Genomic DNA, 16893 nt, shown 5'->3' on the forward strand with positions numbered 1-16893 from the left:
CAGACGCACACGGGGGTAGAGGACCCAGCAATAAAGAAATGAAGTCCTGAGAGAAACCGTAACATGTATAAACCTCAAAAACATGATGCTAAGTGAAAGAGGCCAGACCCAAAACACTGTACTGTAGGGTGCCATTTTTATGAAATGTCCAAAAAAGGCAAATTCATAGAGACAAGAGCATATCAGTGGTTGGCTGGGGGTGGAGGCAGCCGACCGGTCTGCAAACGGGCACAAGGGATTTTTCTGAGGTGACGGAAAAGATCTAAAACTGGGTCATCGTGACAGTCCCACAGCTCTGTAAATTCACCAGAAGTTACAGAATTAAACACTTGGAATGGGTGAATTTTACGGCATGTAAACTCCACTACAGTGAAAGCAGCAGCCACCAGCTCAGTTTCATGGCGGAGACCGGAACTCTCATGTTTAGCTGCCCCCCTTCCACATCCCTTTGAAATAATCCAAGAAATATTAAAATAGCAAAAACAAACTACATTAGCACATGACAAGAGAGAAGGGTTATTAATAAGCAAAAATCTTTGAGGAGGGGCGCCTGGGTGGCTCAGTGGGTTAAAGCCTCTGCCTTGAGCTCAGGTCATGATCTCAGGGTCCTGGGATCAAGCCCCTCGTCAGGCTCTCTGCTCAGCAGGGAGTCTGCTTCCTCTTCTCTCTCTGCCTGCCTCTCTGCCTACTTGTGATCTCTGTCTGTCAAATAAATAAATAAATAAAATCTTTCAAAAAAAAAATCTTTGAGGAATTTCCAGTGCAGAAAAGACAGGACTGCGAGGAGGGGAACCAGCCCCTGGAGCAAAGGGAAGGCCTCCCGGGAGTCTGGTGGATGAGAACCTGCCACAGACACCCCAGGAGAAACTCGGAGACTTCAAAGTGGGGAATCCAGAAACTGAGGCTGAAAACAAAGCCAGCTCGAGAGCCCAAGGGGCAGCATGAGACCGGCTCAAGCTGCAGGCCTCAAACCAGACGACCCGGCTCATTTCTTCATTTAAAAGGAAAAACATATTTCTTTATTATTGCATTAAATAAAAAGATCTGTTGGTGAGTTTAATAACTACCATAACTTGAAAGTAGTTATGAGCATAGATATTCTAAGAGTCCAATGATCATTGTGTGATATGAAAATACCATGAATTTTATTGGCAACGAAGTCGCAAGAACGATTATTATTATTGGGATTCACTGTCTTTATTAGTAACTGAGAGAAATGCTAAATTTCATTTAGAGGTTGGTGAAAATAAAGATGTCATATTTTTCTCATCAAAATTCAGTGATGCCTGGTCCAGAAGCCCTGCTCCAGGCACTGGAGACATGAAGTGAGGAGGCCCTGCTCCTGCAGAACCTACATTCCAGCGAGAAGTCAGAAAATACACACATGGATACAAAGAAGATAACTTTAGATACTGAGAAATATCTCAAAAAACTAAAATAGGGGGGCACCTGGGTGGCTGGTTAAGCCTCTGCCTTCGGCTCAGGTCATGATCTCAGGGTCCTGGGATCGATTCCTGCATCTGGCTCTCTGCTCGGCAGGGAACCTGCTTCCCCCTCTCTCTCTGCCTGCCTCTCTGCCTACTTGTGATCTCTCTCTCTCTGTCAAATAAACAAATAAAATCTAAAAAAAAAAAAAAAAAAAAAAAAACCAAACCCTAAAATAGGGTGGAGGATAGTGTTTGTCAGGTCACCAAGGAAGGACACTCCAAGGACGTTTGAACTATACTGTGAACTGGAAGCTTAGGAAGGAGTCAGCCCATAAAAACCACCGTGTGTGCTCTGAGGTGGGCACCGCAAGGGCAAAGACCCTGAGATGCACGCAAGCTCAGCAGGCCTGTGATGGAGGCAGATGGACCCAAGTGGGCAGAAGGCAGTGGACAGACAGGCTGGGGCCAGAGCATGAAGGGCCTTGCATGCCATGGTGGGTGTGTGGGTTGCGTCTGGAGTGCAGTGGGAACCCTCTGGTGTATTGGAGGGTTTTGAGCAGGGGAGAGACAGGATCTGATCTTACAGTTTTTGAGATCACTTAGGCTGCTGGGCAGAGAACTGGATGAAGAGAGACAAAGTCGGAGCCTCGGAGGCAGCAGGGACAAGAGAGGATGGTGGCATGGACTGCTGGCTACAGGGATGAGGGATGGATCTGGGAGGGGTTCTGGAAAGAAACAGACAAGACCTGGTGATGGACCACAGGTGAAGCGAGAGGAAACGAAGGGAACCCAGGATGACCCCTAGCCTTGGGCTATCACGAGTGGATGACAGCCCAGTGTTGCTCAGCTGTCCATTCCTTCACACATCACCCACCCACGCACGGAGCCCACTGGGGGACCAGTTCTGGGCATCTAGAATCAGAAACAACACAACCCTGCCCTCCAGGGTCCTGCAGAGCAGTAGGGAGAACACCAGCAAGTGACACGTTCTCTAACAGATCCCGGGTTCACTCTGGGGGTCAAAGAAGACATCACTGAGAAGAACCCTTGAGCTGGCTCTCAAAGGACCAGTGGGAGTGTCTCAAGGGAAGGGCAGAGGAGGGTACCCTGAGCTAGTGTGGAAGCCCAGGGCAGAAAGGACTCCTGACATGCCTTGCACCAGGAGCACAAGGGAGCAGACTCCCCTCCTTACCAGACCACAGCCACGTCCATCCTAACACACAGCGGCCAATAAGCTAGGCAGGGATCCCCAGAGAATTTAACAGACGGTCCTGACGCTGCAGCCACAGCCACGGCGTTCTGTCTCCTGGTCACTCCCCCATCGGTTGGGCAGACTTGGTGAAACCTCCCAAGCCCTGCTCTGCTCAGAGAATTCAGACCAGTCCTTGGCCTCAAGGAGTTCACACCATTATCTGCTCACCCGTCATCAGGACAATTTATTAAACACTCCATTCCAGGCTCTGGCTGGGGATTTCCATGCATTAAAAAACATTTTTTTTTTACAGATGAAGAAATGGAGGTACAAAGAGATCAATGACACCATAACTTGGGGACACACTGACTGCAGCACGGCCGCTGCTAGACGGGGCCGTCTGGCAGGGAGGCAAGAGCCCCAGCTCTGAGATGGCCATTTGATTCTGAATCACACTAAAATCCCATCTTTCCATCCTTCTCCAGCTCTCTCACCTCTCTCTCTCTCTCTCTCTCTCTCTCTCTCACACACACACACACACACACACACACACACGCTGCTAATGCCTCCTTGGAAACCGAAACACTGCCGCAGAGCAAGCAATTCTCATGATGTAACTTCACAAGAACGTGGCAATTGTATCAGGACCACAGAACAATCCCACATCTTGTTTCTGTATGACAGACTCTGCTCTCGTGTGTGGGCTCCCCGAGAGGGGAGGAAAATCCCATATGCCATGTTGGTTTCCTTCCAAACTTGCAGAATTCTCCTTCGACACTGCAGGTTCAGGAAACCAAGAAAATAACATGAGACAGTCTGGTGCAGACCACTGTTGAGAAGGCAGAATAACCACTTTTTCCTACGCGTATGGAGGTTGTTTCAAAGAAAATACACACATTCAGGAATGTTCAATTACAAGAGACTGATCTCTTCCAAATGTTTTAGACAAGCATGGAAACAGATCCCAAGCCCCACTGCAGAGCCCGTTTCCCCAGCGTGGAGTGGGCTGCTCTCCGTGGACGTGGTGGGAGCTGGCTCCACCTTTGTGCATCTTGAACAGAAGCTGTGACAAGACGAATAAGAAGGAAACAAAAAGGGTTGTGGGCAGAACAACCCCCATCGCTCCAGGAACGGTGTGTGTACGTTTGGCACGCATGCGCACGCGGGCACACACACACACACACACACACACACACACAGAGCATGCAGAGTTCCAACTGTAACCATCACTCTGGAGCAGGACCACTGGCCAGCAGCTCTAGAAAGTCCCCCTTGTGGGCGCTGGCAGGGCTGTTATCTCTGCCTCCTCCTGACCCTCTCCAAACTGGCCAAACCTCTTTTCCTGGCAAGCAGCAGCGTCTGGCGGCTTTCAAAGAGAGGCCTGGCCACGTCAGCACATGTCAGACCTGAATGCCATCACTCACTGCAGCGCTCCCCGCCGCCCCCCTCCCCACACCCCGTCCCTTCCAAACCACCGACCAGATGTTCAACCTCCAACATCCCACCTTCTCACTGAGGGAAGGATAGTGGGCTGGGGAGGCGCCACCATGGCTGTGCCTCTGTGGAGGAGAGAAAGCAGCAGGGTGTGGGAAAGAGGACTGGCTCTAGGGGTGGAGGGCTGCAGATCTCACCAAAGAGGGACAAAACCTGTGAAACTGAGCGAACCCAGAGAGAAACAGGAGGACTGCATCTTCTTGGGCAAGGGAAGAACCTACATTTATGGCGCTAAGGTAGGCGCCCGCAAACAGGCAGCAATCCACCAATCCAGGAGATGGGCGTGGACTGAGTGCCCCACGTCCCCCCACAGCCAGAAACCTTAGTCCAGCCCAGGGGCACCTAACCTTTTCAAGGAGGAGGACTTCCCGAATTTCTCACATAAAGTAATACAGATACATGCTGAAATTATATATGCTTAATAAAAAGGCATCAAATAAAAAAAAGAAAGTCTCCTCTCCCTACCACCCTTGGTCCCCGTCCCCAAAGTCACACAGTTCACATAGTGTAGGGCAGCATTTCTGCACACATCCATGCATATGGAGATAGAAGTAAACGCACAGATACATACGTAAATGTATTTCAAGACTATCCTTTTCAACACACACACACAAAATTTAGTTCTATTTTTGGCATCTGTTGACTAAGAAAAAAACCCTTGGCAACAAAAAGCTGTTATAGATCACCAACACACTTAAATTCATCTGTGGTCTAATCATCACAGCAGTATCGACATCCACGCGGAACACGGCAAGGTGTAGTCCCAGCACGCATCCTGCAGGCTGCCAGAGCCCGCAGCACCCGTGGATCTGGGGAGGTGATCGATGCCCTCCACCCGTGCCGGATCACAGTGGCAGGTGAAGGCCTGGTGGAAGCTGAGAACAAGACAGCTGCAGAGCAGTGTCCGGGGCAGGAGAACCGATCGATCAGGAGCTGAATTCTCACCTGTCACTTACTCTGTGCCCCGGGCAAGCTGCTTCACCTGCCCAAGCTCCACCTTCCTCGCCTGGTAAACAGGGAGACTCGTGATGCCCGCCTCGCAAATGGTCAAAGGGGTCCCTAGGACGCTGTAGGGTAGAAGCAGCTGGGAAGTGATGGCTGTGCCTGTGCCAGCGCCCCTCACCGCCAGGCTCACCCGCTGGGGCAGGGTAGGCACAGGCAGGGCTGCGTTAGCATAAGACCACAAGACATCGCACCAAAGTTGAGGCACCAAGAGAAACGTGAGTGAAGAACATGCGTCTCATAAAACTAGGGAAGATTCACGAAAGAAAACCAGTGCTGTGGCTGGCTGGACAGTTTTTAAAGTCTCTATGAAAAGGCCACCAGAGCTTTGCCATCCCTCACGCGTACACATACAATTCTCTTGAAACCAAAGGCTCCTCCTCCATTCTGAAACAAGGCTGCAGAACACAGGCGGAGGGGTGAGGTCCCCACGGGCAGCCACTAGCTGGCAGGCAAGGCCTGATTTCTCCATAGTGGGGGAGGCCGACTTGGGAGAAACAAGAGGCCTAAGGATCCCTAGGGGTGAGGCTTACAGGGAGCGCCGGGAAGCAGGGGTGAAGGGGAGAGCAAGAACGAGGGTGGTCTACCTGGAGCACGCCAGACCCCCTCACAGTGCTGGGGATACCCCGGAAAGCTGGAGAGTGACATTTCCCTTTCTGCATATTTGGGATGATGGTATTCTGGTCAGGGACCGGTGCCCGCTCCCTCTCCCCAACTCTGCACAGCCCCCGTCAGTCACCTACTTCCTCTTAATTAAGGTCCCAGGAGCACATGCTCTGGGGAAGGCAGGCAGTGTCGCCTGGACATGGACGGACGGGGTCCACCTGGGCAGCCATCAGCGGAAACAACCCTCCCTGTGGAACACGCCTGGACTCTCCACCACCCCTAAGTCCAGCCCACCCAGCCTCTGCTCGAGGGCAGTGTCGTCCTCACACTCTCCCTGCGGCAGCCCTGCCTCCTCACGGTTGTTTCTTAACAGAAACAGAGGGATCCTTCCAAAACATCAACCAAAAACTCACAGAACATAACTAAGAAGGGTGACCGGTCCTGTACGTAGAGCGCACCCAGCCGGAGAGAAACAGTCCGCATCCCAGACCTTTCCCTGGAAGGAAGCCAGAGAAACACCCTCAACGATAAGAGAAGGCGCTCCACGTGCCAGGCGGCGGCTCCTGCAGAAGCAGGCAGTGGGAAGAGGAGAAGGAAGTCAGCCAGGGGCATCAGCTAGCGCAGCACCATTCAGGACGGAGCTGAGGACAGCCTGGGGCTCTGACGCACGGAAAGCCGGCCCCGCAAAGGGACAAGCGCCTGAGTCTCCCAGTCTCCTGGGGTGGAAGAGAGAACACGGGAGATGGAGACAGGTGATTTCTGGGAACTTGAGTTGCCTCCTGAGCATGTTCTCAGGCTTAAAATGAACAGTGGAGAGCAAAATGTTAAAAATGCAAGAGAAAGAGGGGACCCTGGGGTGCCTGGGTGGCTCAGTTGTTAAGCATCTGCCTTCGCCTCAGGTCATGATCTCAGGGTCCTGGGATCGAGCCCCGTATTGGGCTCCCCGCTCGGCAGGAAGCCTGCTTCTCCCTCTCCCACTCCCCCTGCTTGTGCTCCCTCTCTCGCTGTGTGTCTCTCTGTCAAATAAGTAAAATCTGAAAGACAGAGAGAGAGAAGGAAGGAAGGGAGGGAGAGAAGGAGGGGGAAATTAAGAAAATTTAAAAACAAGAAGTGGGGATGCCTGACAGAGCACATCTCAGAAAAGACGGTAAAGTGGGACTGTGGTAGCTGCTTCCCTGCCCCTGGAGGATGGGGTTGGATGGTGGCCACTACTCAGACCTTTGCTAGAGGAGGGAGGCCCTGGGGAGACAGGAGAGCCTGGCTGGCACAGGGGGCACCCACGCCAGGATGCAGGGGCTCAGTGATGTCTCTCAGAGAAGACACTTTCGCCCTACGGGGATGTGAAGCAAAAGCACGAGAACCAGACCATTAATTTCCTCCACAATTAATTTCCTGAGGACCTGATGCGACCCTGAGGGCAGGGCGCTGTCCCAGGCAGGAGGACACTAATGAGACCCCACAACTAGCTGCAAGGAGGGATCGTGGACAGAGACAGGAACAGGAGAACAACACTGGGAGGGAAACCGGAGGTACATGAGAAAAGCCGACAGCCCAGTTCGCAGCATCACACCTGGGTCAACTTCCCTAAGCGAATCTGAAATTCGGATTGAGCCCGTAAGCTCCTCACACGTAAGCTGCATGAAGGGCACATGTAAATGCTGTGCACTACCGTGCAACTCTTCTGTAAGTCTAAACTTACCTCAAAACAAAAAGTTAAATTTAAAAAGCAATTCTATACCCTCACATCCCACCCCCCCTTGCACCCCTCCCACACAAACACACACACACACACACACTCTCCACAAACAGGTCTGACACCGGGCTCCCCGTTTCCTGCACCATGGGTTACCTGAGAGGTGCAGCTCCGGGGACTTGCGGGTCAGACATCGCATGCCCGTTACCTGTGGGCCGCAGACGTTACTACAGGAGACCGAGGATGGGGCTGGAAGACAGTTCACCACGTAGAGCAGGGGGTCCCTCCCTAGTCGCTGCCAAGGGCAGAGGAATTACTGGTCTGACTGGTGCCCCCCCCAGGTCACTGACAGTCATATCTGTCTGGCGCATCACTAAATGCCCAAAAGTCCCACCCCTGTTCGAGGCCCCCTTTTTCCCACTGCTGCCATGAGACCGGTGAGACTCTCACACGCACCCCGATGTGTGCCCGCCTGGCCTGTTCTGGTGTGCTGCTGGCCAGAAGAACGTAACAACCCCAGGCGTAGGTCAAGTTCAGGGGGCATAGGAAGTGCCACTGGGCAGGGAGCTCCTCATCTGCCTCCAGCAGCTTCGAGCAGAGCACCCTGCGCTGGATCCAGGCTGGCTCATAAGGAGGGCCATTCAACTCTTTGCTGTTCTTCCCCGCTGGCAGGTTGAACTTTGGAAATATCAAGGTGAAGAACAGGTTGGCAGAACAGAACCCCCACATTCTTGGGCCTTCCTCACAAATGTCACTGAGTCCCAACTCATCGCACACAGCCTGGCACTTCCCACCTAAACAGGAAGGAAGTTGTCTGTGAGCAAGGCGGGGTGGGCGAGGTCTGGCGGGAGGACAGAGAAAGCCACCTGGGCAGCGGCACGACAAAGCCCAGTAAGAAGAAAGGGTGCGCCCCATGAGGTGGGAGCAGGCAGGTGAGGAACGTCATCCTTGGGTCTTGAGGCTGACTTCATTTCATATTGCACGAACAACTCTGCAGGGGCTAGAGCGCGGGCGGGGACCAAAGCACACAGAGGAAGTGACATTTTCCCACCAAACCATATAAGCAGATCTATGTTCCAAGACAGTGAACCAGATCCACACAGCTGCCTTCCCCCTCCAAATCTTGTTGGGATGAAAAAACAAGAAGAATAAGAAATCTGTTGCAGTGTTGAAATACAGGGAAGGATGACATCACCAAACCAGAAATTCAGAATTCCTAGAAGATTTGAGGCAAATGGAATTGGACTGGGGAGAAGCTATGAGAGTTAGACATCTGGCCACAAAACTAATGGTCTCTTCTGTCCAAACAACACCCGGCTAGAAAACGCAGCAGACTGAGAGCCTACTAACCAAACGTTACCTAGAGATAAACTTGAAAAGGAATGTACAGAAATCATTTGAAGCAAATTTTGATATTTTCCTAACAAAAAAAGAAGACAAATCAAAGGAGAGACATTTTGCTCTTCTGAATAAAGAGACAATATTGTAAAGACATCAATTCTCCCTAAATGATCTATAAATAAAATGCAAGGTCACTCTAAATCCGAAGGGGATTCGTTTTGGAATACAACAAATTGATTTAAAATTTCATCTGGAAAAATAATTTTTAGAAGCTAAGAAGTTTTGAAAAAAAGGGTAGGATGAGAAGTGACCTGTCCTGCCAAGAAGCCACGGAGAGATGAACGGATTAGCAGGACAGAACACAGTGCAGATCGCAGGGTTAAGTACACATGAGACTTAACCTCTAGTCAAGATAGCATTGCAAATAGTGGGGAAGGATGGATCATGTAATAAATGTTGATGAAACAATTTACTATTCACTTGGGGGTGGAGGGGTTTGTTTAAAATCTTACCAAGTATCCTAAGAAAAACAAATTGAGCATAGAGAAAAAGAGAGAGAGACAGAGAGGAACCAAAAAACAGACTCTTAACTAGAGAGAATGCACTGACGGTTACCAGAGGGGAGGTGGCTGGGGGGTGAACTAGGTGATGGGGATGAGGAACGGGTTTTGTATGTGTTGAATCATTAAACTGCACACCTCGAACTAGTATTACACTGTTTGTTAACTAACTGGAATTTAAATAGAAACTTAAAAAAAATGAAATCTTACTCAGTATCAAATATAAGAATAATATTTAACCAAACATAAAATCCCCATAAAAATCCCAGAGGAAACACTAATCATTATTTTTAAAGTAACTTTGGAGTGAAGAAGTCCTCTCTCGGGTGATACAAAAGCCAGAAAAACAAAGGAAACCACTGGCAGCTTTAACTACATTAAAAATGAAAACTCTGTGTAAGAAAAGACATCATGAAAAAGATGTAAGACAATAAAAACACTAGGGAGGGGGTGTTTGAAACGTCCCATGAGAAAGGATGAAGTCAGATCCTTAGTATGCAAAGAACTCCCCCAAGAGTCCAGCTCAACGCTGGGCAGGTGTGCTGCCTGGGCCGGGAGGGGCCTGTCCTCTCTGCTCTGGCTTGTCACCTGCAAAGAAAGGCACTACCAGCAGCACCTTTCCTGTGCGTGTGGCAACTACATGCGATGCTGTGTGTGAAGCACTTGGCCCCGAGTCTGAGCAAGGCAAGGAAATCATCAGACAGGCAAGGCGAAAGCATGTTTCAGCAAGGTCACGGGATGCACTACCACCTGCAAAGAAGGGAAGAAGACACTGGAAAGCCTCTTCGGCGTGTTTCCGTATGGGCAGCTGGGCCACATCCACTCAAGGCACATTCATTCGAACCACCCTAAGCAGTTGCTTAAAATGACGAGATACATCAGTATCTACGGACAGAGAAAGATGTCCACCAATTCAGGACACAGCCACCCCTATTAACTCACGCAGCCCGGATGGACTGAAAGTCTAGTATGTGTCGGGTACTGCTCTAGGGGCAGGGCACAGAGCAGCGAAGGAAAAGCTGGAAGTCGCCGCTACATTCTAGCGGAGGCGGTGGACAATACATAAGGCACACAGTGAAACATACGGAGTGTCGGCGGAAGGTGAGAGAGGGAAAAAGTAAAGCAGGGCTTGGGGCCAGGCAGCGGGGGACGAGGGTTACGATTTTAAATGGGGAGGTCTGAGAAGTGCTGGACATGTTTTCAAACACTTGCGCACTAACGTGGTCACACTCCACTGTTAGTATCATTGCCTCTGAAAAGTGTACGGCACTTTCGGGACGCCTGGGTGGCTCAGTCAGTTAAGCATCTGCTCTCAGCTAGGGTCATGATCTAAGGGTCCTGGGATCGAATCCTGAGCTGGACTCCTTGCTCAGTGGGGAGCCTGCTTCGGCCTGCTTGTGTTTTCTTTCTCTCTGACAAATACCTTTTTTTTTTTTTAAAGTGTCCAGCACTTTCATTTTCCACTTTTTGTACACATCAGTATTGTTTCTTTTAAAGTAGGTGATAAAATAGTGCTGTGAGCAGCAGAGCATTCAGGGAGAAAACTGAACTTCCACAGACAAGCTCTCCGGGATGGCTGACACACGGCCAGGTAGTCCAGCCTGAGGGTGGAGTCGCTGCCCGGTGCTTTGGCACCACCTGGTGGCCATTTCCTGCCATGTTAAGGAAAAAAGGCAAGGTGCACAATTGTACAAACCACCACCTACCTGCCCTGTAGACGGGAACTAGAAGGAAAAAGGGCAGCACAAATGCAATTTCACCTGTTGGGGTGACAGGGTCGTGGCGAGATCTATTTAGCTTGGATTTTCTATCCTAGCTTTACAATGTTTCATTCATTTATGTGTAACTGCAATGGAGCCGTCCTATGGACAGCCAAAGTGCTCGAGGGGCAGAAAGGGGGAGGTGGGTCAGGGGGCACAGACCCATAAAACCAGGCCATCTGCACACATGTCCCCAAGAAGGCTTTGAATTCAGAGTGACAACTTCAGGTCACTCAGTCTGTGGAAGAGGAGGCTCTTCCCCAGTAGGAGTTCCTAAGGGACAAGGTCCCAAGAGTGGCTGGGACGTGCAGTTCCATACCTGCCCTCAAGGATCAGTCACTAACTGAGCATGCGCACAGACTACTGAACCAGTGCCTCTTCACCAGAGCCCAGAGGAGACGGAGGGATAACCCCCCGGTGACGGGGAGGGGACACTGATCACACCGAGGGCTCTGCCTGGGACACTTGTCCCTTCTCTGTCCTTCTGGTCCTCAGTCTATGGAGGGCCGCTCCACTGTGTGCCTCCATTTAGCCCGCCACAGCACCTGTCACCCTGACAGGGCATCTCCCCAGGCATCTCCCCGCTCAGCCACGAGCTCTGCGAGGTGAGTCATGGCTATCTCATTCGCCCCCCTTCTGAATAAAGAGACAATATTGTAAAGACATCAATTCTCCCTAAATGATCTATAAATAAAATGCAAGGTCACTCTAAATCCGAAGGAGATTCGTTTTGGAATACAACAAATTGATTTAAAATTTCATCTGGAAAAATAATTTTTAGAAGCTAAGAAGTTTTGAAAAAAAGCAGTAGGATGAGAAGTGACCTGTCCTGCCAAGAAGCCACGGAGAGATGAACGGATTAGCAGGACACCTGCAAGTCCAATGCTCTGGGTTTGAATGCAGCTCTGCCACCTACCACCTACATGACGGCGAGCAAGTGTCTCTCTAAGCCTCAGTTGTCCCTCCGTGCCCCCCTCGTGCAGCTGTTGTGAGGACTAGCAGCACCAGCCACTGGCACTCAGGAGTACTGGGGTGCCAGGTGCTCATCTCAGGGCTCCGCAGGCATTAAGTCCCTGAGTTGAGGCGTCCCTGTGGGGTAAGTGTTGTTACAGTGTCTGGCACAGGAAGTTCTCAGTATTTGAACCGCAGCTTCCAGCACGGTACCCAGCAGTTGGCTGCGTTCTCAATAAAGATGGAGGAACTACTCCCCAAACCTACTGTGACAAGGGGCAAGGTCAGAACAAGACTGCGAAGCTTAAGCCACTCCAACAGCACCCCCAGTCACCTGGTTCTGCTGCCCCCCAAAAAGGTTCAAGGACTGCACAAAAGGACTTCAAGCAGAGAAGGCCCTCCGGTGGGTACAAGCACCCCCTACAGCACTGGGGAGGGTGGGGGAAGGAAGAAGTGATGTGAGTACCTGGGGCTGATGTGAGAGGGGGTCACAGTGGGGGGACAGCACACTCTGGGCTCAGGGTCAGCGCGGGCAGGACCTGGTGGAAGCTACCTCCCAGGAGCAGCCTCAGCTAAAAGCAGGTGAGACTCGCCTTAATGATCCCTCTCGCCGGGATCGCTCCCAGGCTCCCTATGGGCACCTTCAACACGCCCAACCAGTACTGGCTTCATCCGAACATCATGTCCTATCCTTGCTATCCTTGCTTTCCAGGTGCTTCCTTAACCTGATTCCTTGCATTCCAACCCACTCCCAAGTGGGCAGGGCTGTGGTCCCCACCAAGGAAGTAAACAAGGGGCTGAGAGGTACCAAACCCGCCTGTGGGGGAGCACGTTCTGTGGGGGAGTGTGCGGTCCCCCTGCCGGCCGCATGGATGTGGCATCCAGCCACTGAAGGACAGATGTGCAGACAAGAACAGTGCCAAACTGTTTCTGGAGCTCACCGGTGGCCATGCCTATCCTGCTGTCTCTCACAGCCAGGTGTCCACAGGGGCCGTGAAAGCATCCTTCTCCCCGCTCTTCTCCTGGCTCCTTCCTGCTCTCCTTTCCAGTCTCATTTCAGACGTTCCTTCCTCCAGGAACCCTTCTGTGACCCCCTCTATTATGTCTTCCTCCTCCTCCGTGGCACTCATCACAGTTGTCCTGAATCACGTGTTCGTCTTTCTTCCCCGACCACACAGCTCTGGCAACGCTCAGCTGCCTCTCCAAGACCTCCAGTAGAGGGTCATGCAAGCTGGTCAGGAGCTGGCCCACGGGCTCCAGGACTCACAAACTCCCGAGCACTGTCCACCTCTTTACTTTTTCATGAGATGAGAACATATAAAACCTTATTGTTCATGTCACTGTTATACAGGGCCTATCTACTATATGCAACCAAATCTCATCCTAACATACCTTCTGATCCCCAAAAGTCAAAACTGAACATTTTTCCTTCCAGAACACAAGGAAACAACTACACCTCTATGTTTCATCTGCTCTGTTTAATTAGTGTCCTAAGAGTGGACCGCTTCCTTCCCCACTCTCAGCCCTTCTCCCAAGCCTAAGGTTTTGCAAACGTGGTTTAGAACTTTTATTTTCAGCTTATCATGAACTGAACCCAACAAAAACCACCTCGCAGCAGCGCCAGCCCCCGAGATGAAAGCGTACGCGGGACAGGCACAGCGCTCCCCGCTGCGTCCTGTGCTCTTGCCTGGTCTCACCGTCTCTGCCCTGCTTTCACTGTCCTTCCGCTCAGAAACTGACTGGGCATTTTCTCAGCTGCACTGAACAGACACTGTATGTTTTACACCGTCATGTGTCCGAAACGCCTTTCTGGTGGCTTCTGGGCTAGGTGTATGGAGGTCCGTGGCCCCTCTCCTTGACAGTCTGCAGACACCAGTCCACGCTCTTCGCACCTCCAGGGTCACATGTGGGAAGCCCAATGAGAATCTAATTCTCTTTCCTTTGAAAAGCTGCTTTCTCTGTACAAAATTTTAAGATTCTTCTCTTTCTTCTTGGAGTTTAGGAATTTTACTAGAAAACAGGTTAAGTGTTGGCTTCAGTGTGAGCCAGATGAATCCAGCGTCTGAAGAATCACGTCTTTCTTCGGTTCACTGAAATTTCCCTCTACTGTTTTTCTATTATGTCTCTATCTGTTCCTTTTTCTCCTTCCAGAATTTTCTATTCTACTGGCCTCCAGCTGGACTCCTGGCTAAGGCCTCTAAGTGTCTCACCTGTTAATGCATTATTTCCATTGCTTTGTATCATTGTTCTGGGTTGTGAGGCATTTCTTCTCTTTGGCCTCCCAAATCACTACTTTCAACTTCTTCTACGGATCTCTGAGTTTAAAAGCCACGTTTTTTCGTCCCAGAAGAGCCTCTGGCACACTCCTGTCTCACCCCTTTGGGAGTGAATTAAAGTTCTGAAGGCGTCCGTCCCATTCATCCCGCCTCAAAGAAGCTACTGTTCCAAGTGTGAAGTTTGGCTTCCCTGCTGTCTACGACCAAGTCCCCGAACGCGTGTGGTCATTTGTCTCCGCCTGCGGAAGGACGCGGGTTGCTGCAGCCTCGCTCAGGACAGACGGCCTGGGCTCCTGCAGCGCAGCAAGCCTCAGGGCCCGGACAGCCTGGGAGCCTCTGTTCAAGAGAGCTCAAGGGAAATACCCTGGTGAATGGCATCTTCCCGCTGAGTAGCAGGGAGGGATCCTCCGCCCTTGGATCCCCACCCAGGTGAGGACAGGAAAGAGGAGTCCTCTCCCACCGGCAGAGGAAAGAGGAGTCCTCTCCCACCGGCAGAGGCCGGGCGCAATCCTGCCCAGATCACCCACGAACCACAAGTGGGCAGTCACAGCCTTTCCCCTGAAATCCAGTTCCACTATTTTTGGTCTTTCTTCTTTTAATTTTTTTTAAGTTCATTTTTTAGAATTTATTTTTAAGTAATTTCTACACTCAGCCTGAGGCTCAAACTCCAACAATTCCAAGATCAAGAGTCACGTGCTCTTCCGACTGACCCAGCCAGGCACCTCATCCCGGAATCCAGTTCTAACCAGACCCAAGAGCACAGACAGGGAGTCTAATTCCAGCTCTGCCACTAACCTGCTGTGTAACTTCAGGGAAATCACTTTTCTCTGAATCTCTTTGCTGTGTGCTCCCAGCTCTAAACCAGCAGTTGTCTCCAGCATCCTCCTTAAGGGAACCAGTTCCCACCAGTAGGTAAGTTTCGGGGAAAGTAATTCTACTAAGCACTACATACATGAACTGCTTGTGTTGTATTTAATTATGCAACATCAAGGAAGACTGAATCCCTAGCAGGAAAGCATCAGAAACTTCACCTTCTGCCTCTTTCGTGATAATGGTTTGACGGAGGGGTAAGGCTACTAGAAGAATCTGAAAAAGATATTTTTTCAAAGATTGTATTTATTTATTTGAGAGAGAGAGAGAGAGAGCCTTTGGCTCAGGTCATGATATCAGGGTCCTGGGAGGGAGCCCCACATCAGGCTCCATGCTCCGTGGGGAGTCTGATTCTCCCTCTCCTTCTGCCTGCCACTCCCCTGCTCATGCACACACTTGTGCTCTCTCTCAAATAAATAAAGTCTTCACAAAATAAAATAGGGGCACCTGTGTGGCTCCGTTGGTTGAGCCTCTGCCTTCAGCTCGGGTCATGATCTCAAGGTTCTGGGATCAAGTTCCACATCAGGCTCCCTGCTCAGCCAGGAGTCTATTTCTCCCTCCCTCTGCCTCTTCACTGGCTTGTGCACACTTTCTCTCACTTTCTCTCTCTCTCTCTCTCTCTCTCTCTCATTCTATCTCTCAAATAAATAAAATCTTTCAATAAAATAAAAAAATAAATAAAAATAGTGAAATGAAATGAGAGGAGAGGAGAGGAGATGAAAAGAAAAGAAAAGGAGCTCCCCAGCTGCGGGTAATGCAGAAAAACATTCTTGGAAGAGGTGCCAGAGAGGATGCAAAGACTCTCGGGGAGCAAGAAAGGGGGCAGGTGGGACAAGAGGTTGACCTGTAGAGTGAAGTCTCTTGAAGACAACGACCACATCTTCTCTGGCCTTCCGCCCTCCTCCCATGGCCAAGCCCCTCAAGCGAGAGCTGGCCTTTCTGGGGAAGGAAGGTCTGAGGCAAGGAGAGTGAAAGCTGCGCGGGCAGCTGAACTGGCAAGAGGACAGGCGTGTGCAGGGAGGGACGGGGACCTGACAGAGGATGAGAGAAAGGCAGTCACCCCAGCTATTGGCGAGTGAGACACAGAACGTCTGCCTTCTGACCACCAGAAGCAAAGGGGCGGCAACACGACAGGGTAGCAACAAGAGGTTCTGTACAAGTAGGAGGTGGAGGAAGAAAGAGAAAGCCCTTGATGCAAGAACCAGCAGAGAAAACCTCAGCATTTAATCTGCAAAGGAATCCCTGAAACACGTCTGCACACCTGGCTGAGGACACCCGGCCCCCGAAATCCAGGCTGCAGTTCCTCAGCTCCGCCGACACCATCGGGCACGAGCTTTCTCTGGCTGCACCGCCCCCGATCGCCGGTCCGGCCACGCCCCTTCCGGCGCCTGTCCAAGAAAGCGCATCTCACGAAGGTCCATAAACCAACTTACCAGGAATACATGATGGGCTTCATAATTCCAGGCCAAGAGGATATACCATCCCAGCACGTCGCTTTCCAAACAGTAGCCACTGTAAAAGTAGGAGGAATAACTCCGTTGACTTCGATGTTTCAAAGACTTGTTTTTCAAAGCTCAGCAAAGTCAGACCAACGTTAGCACTCTAAGATCAGATTTCAACCTGTTCTTTGAAATGTCAAATACTTTTCCCATAGATCAATATTTGATACCACCACTAGCCTACCAGGTAGCAGAGCCTGTCCTAAATGTATCAAAATCAAC

The 16893-nt window shown here is 50.8% G+C and overlaps 1 protein-coding gene across 6 annotated transcripts in view; it reads right to left on the reverse strand.

Annotated features, from left to right (window-relative positions):
• Positions 1–16893, reverse strand: part of RALGPS1 (Ral GEF with PH domain and SH3 binding motif 1) — a 273366-nt gene that overhangs the window by 226219 nt on the left and 30254 nt on the right. For 3 of the 6 annotated variants that reach the window (XM_032308496.1, XM_032308497.1, XM_032308498.1), the window contains one exon: positions 16606–16684. The exons of the other annotated variants lie outside the window; for them this stretch is intronic. The gene's annotated coding sequence lies outside the window, so the exon portion shown is untranslated. The remainder of the gene's footprint in view (positions 1–16605; positions 16685–16893) is intronic. 6 annotated transcript variants of the gene reach the window in all.

Source organism: Mustela erminea, chromosome 12, assembly GCF_009829155.1.
Source record: "Mustela erminea isolate mMusErm1 chromosome 12, mMusErm1.Pri, whole genome shotgun sequence".
Taxonomy (NCBI): domain Eukaryota; kingdom Metazoa; phylum Chordata; class Mammalia; order Carnivora; family Mustelidae; genus Mustela; species Mustela erminea.